This window comes from Tamandua tetradactyla, chromosome 14 (genome assembly GCF_023851605.1).
Source record: "Tamandua tetradactyla isolate mTamTet1 chromosome 14, mTamTet1.pri, whole genome shotgun sequence".
Lineage (NCBI taxonomy): Eukaryota > Metazoa > Chordata > Mammalia > Pilosa > Myrmecophagidae > Tamandua > Tamandua tetradactyla.
In genome coordinates, this window is record NC_135340.1 from 1,167,037 (window position 1) to 1,170,313 (window position 3,277).

A 3,277-nucleotide genomic window follows, 5' to 3' on the forward strand; every position below is an offset into this window, starting at 1 on the left:
TTTTATGCATTTACCGGGCTCTGCCACCTTAACAAACCCTTGTATCGGATTGTTTTTGCCTAGTTAACTAGATTTAGATAATTTTATCTATTTTGTCTTAAGGCTTTTGGTTCGAGTTGGCCCTATCTCTCTGGTCCTTTCGTACTGGGAGAAATAAGCATATAGACAGAAACCGACCTGGATTGCTCCGGTCTGAACTCAGATCACATAGGACTTTAATCGTTGAACAAATGAACCAATAATAGCTGTTGCACCATTTGGATGTCCTGATCCAACATTGAGGCCGTAAACCCTATTGTCAATATGGACTCTAAAATAGGATTGCGCTGTTATCCCTGGGGTAACTTGTTCCGTTGATCAATTTCTTGGATCAATTAATGATAAACTACTAACTTGACTTGTTAGGTCTGGTTATGAATCATTCGGAGGATTTTTTCTACTCCGAGGTCACCCCAACCGAAATGTTTAGCCCAGTTTATTGTATGTTGGCCCTGGAGGGTTGATGGGATATAATTGGGCTGGCAATTTAAGCTCCACAGGGTCTTCTCATCTTATATACTCATCCCCGCCTCTTCACAGGGAGGTCAGTTTCACTGATTGGAAACAAGAGACAGTAAAACCCTCGCCAAGCCTTTCATACTAGTCCCTAATTAAGGAACAAATGATTATGCTACCTTTGCACGGTCAGAATACCGCGGCCGTTGAACGCATGTCACTGGGCAGGCAGTGCCTCTAATAATGTGATTCTAGAGGTGATGTTTTTGGTAAACAGGCGGGGTTTGTGTTTGCCGAATTCCTTTTGTTTCTTTTAATCTTTCCGTTATGCACTCCTGTGTTGGGCTAACAATGGGTGTAACTATAGGATATTTTATGGATAAGCTTAGTTTAATTGTTAACTATCAGCGAATTATTCGGTCTGATATAAACTTGTGCGTGGAGAAAGGTATTCTTGTTACTCATATCAACATTATTTCTTCTATTAAGATAGATTAGTCCAGTGGTGGCTTAGGAGTTGTTGGTGTTTAATGGTATTTGTAGTTTTTATTGTTGAGCTTGAACGCGTTCTTCATTGATGGCTGCTCTTAAGTGTACTGTGGAAGTGTGTTGTGGGAACTCTCTAATTAAGGTTTTCCTGTATCAATAGGGCTGTACCCCTATTGACTATATTTAAAACTTACATTTGGGCTATTGGTTCATTCTTTTAGAGTAAATTTTAAGTTGAACTTATATTCATTTCCTGGACAACCAGCTATCACCAGGCTTGATTGGCTTTTCACCGCTACCTACTGATCGTTTCACTATTTTGCCACATAGATGAATTGGTCCTTTCGACTGTCTGCAGGTAGATCGTCTGGATTCGGGGTTTTTTACTTAAGTTCTCTTTGCAAGTGATATTCTAGTTGACTCATTATGCAAAAGGTGAAAGGGTTGACCTTTGCTGTCCTGTACTGTTAATAGTTCTTTCATCTTTCCCTTGCGGTACTGTCTCTGTGGCGCCTGTATATTATAATTCCTGTCGCTGATACTTTTATAGTTGGTGAATCTTTTAATTTAGGTTTTGGGTGAATTTTTGTTGTAATGTGTTTGGGCTAGGTTTAGTTCAAAGTGGTCTAATGAGTTGAAATCTTCTGGGTGTAAGCCAGGTGCTTTTGTTTAAGCTACACTTTGGTTATTCCAAGCACACTTTCCAGTATGCTTACTTTGTTACGACTTATCTCTTCTAAAGTTAGGTGTTTGCTAACATGAATCATAGATCTAGTGTTGCAGGGTTGAGGAGGGTGACGGGCGGTGTGTGCGTGTTTCATGACCTGGTTCAGTCAAGCACTCTCCTTTTGACTTACTGCTAAATCCTCCTTCAGACTTCGTTTTCATAAAGACTTTCATGTTCTCTAGTATTAGGGAATGTAGCCCATTTCTTCCCGCCTCATGGGCTACACCTTGACCTCATGTTTTTATGGTTATAATTGTGCTTACTGCAATTCCTTTTTAGGGTTTGCTGGAGATGGCAGTATATAGGCTGTATTAGCAAGAGGTGGTGAGGTTTATCGGGGTTTATCGATTATAGAACAGGCTCCTCTAGGTGGATGTGAAGCACCGCCAAGTCCTTTCAGTTTTTAGCTATTGCTAGTAGTACTCTGGTGAATATTCTTGTTGTTTGAATATTTGTGTTTATGGCTAGGCATAGTGGGGTATCTAATCCCAGTTTGGGCCCTAGCTGTGTTGTGTTCGGATATGCTAAAGTCACTTTCGTTGTTGGGCTTATTTATACTGGGGTTTTTTAGGGCTTAGGAATAATTTAACTTTATTTGGGTGGAGATCCTAAACACTCTTTACGCCGAAGGTTATTGATTTGGGTTAATCGTATGACCGCGGTTGCTGGTACAAAATTCACCAACCCTAGACTAGTATGACTTAGTCAAACTTTCATTAATTGCTTAATTTTTATCACTGCTGTATCCCGTGGGGGTGTAGTTTAGCAAGATGTTTTGAGCTGCTGTGTTTTGCATGCTTGATATCTGCTCCTTTTGATCTTGTTTTGATCTAGAGGGCATCCTCACTGGGCCGTTGAGGCTTGCATGTGTAATTCTACTAAAAATCAATAAAAAGGCCGGGACCAAGACTTTGTGTTTATGGAGTACACAGTACTCATCTAGGCATTTTCAGTGCCTTGCTTTAGGGTTAAGCGACATGAACTGGTGTTGTTCTGTTAGGACATAGGCTTTTTCTATACTAAAAAGTTGCGAGAGCTTGAGTGCTACGTCAGTATTGGCAAAAATGTTGTCCGACCAATAAATGGGGAGGTAGGGTTTTAAGTGTACCTCTTGTTGTTTGCTCGATGGTGCTGCATTAGTTCTATTTTGGGGGTTTGGTAGAACTGTGTAAGTATGGTGCTGAGAGTTTAAGGGGGGTGGGGGGGTTATCCTGTATATATTTCCTCTTTTTTGTGGCTTTTAGTTGTGTATGTATATGTATGTCCTGTTACCATTGACTGAATAACACCTTTAACTTAACATGCCGGTCAAACCAACGTTCAATATAAGTCCAGCTACAATTGAATTGATTGTGACGGGGCCTCCTGTAGGCCATAGCTGAGTCAGTGCAAATCCCCCCCCACCTAAAAATTAAAAAATACCAAATGTATGACACCACAGTTATGTGTGATCATGGGCTGATTAGACACTAGTCCATCTAGATGTCTTATTTAAGGGGACCGTATGGGCGATATCTAACTGAAATGGCCCCGAAGAAAGAACCAGGTGCCAGTTATAGTTTCAGG

General features: G+C 40.7%; 1 non-coding gene across 1 annotated transcript; it reads right to left on the reverse strand.

Moving 5' to 3' along the window:
* Nucleotides 1–1,667: 1,667 nt before the first annotated feature.
* On the reverse strand, nucleotides 1,668–2,625 carry LOC143656667 (18S ribosomal RNA). The gene has a single exon (XR_013162572.1). It is a non-coding gene; the product is annotated as an 18S ribosomal RNA (ribosomal RNA).
* Nucleotides 2,626–3,277: the final 652 nt, after the last annotated feature.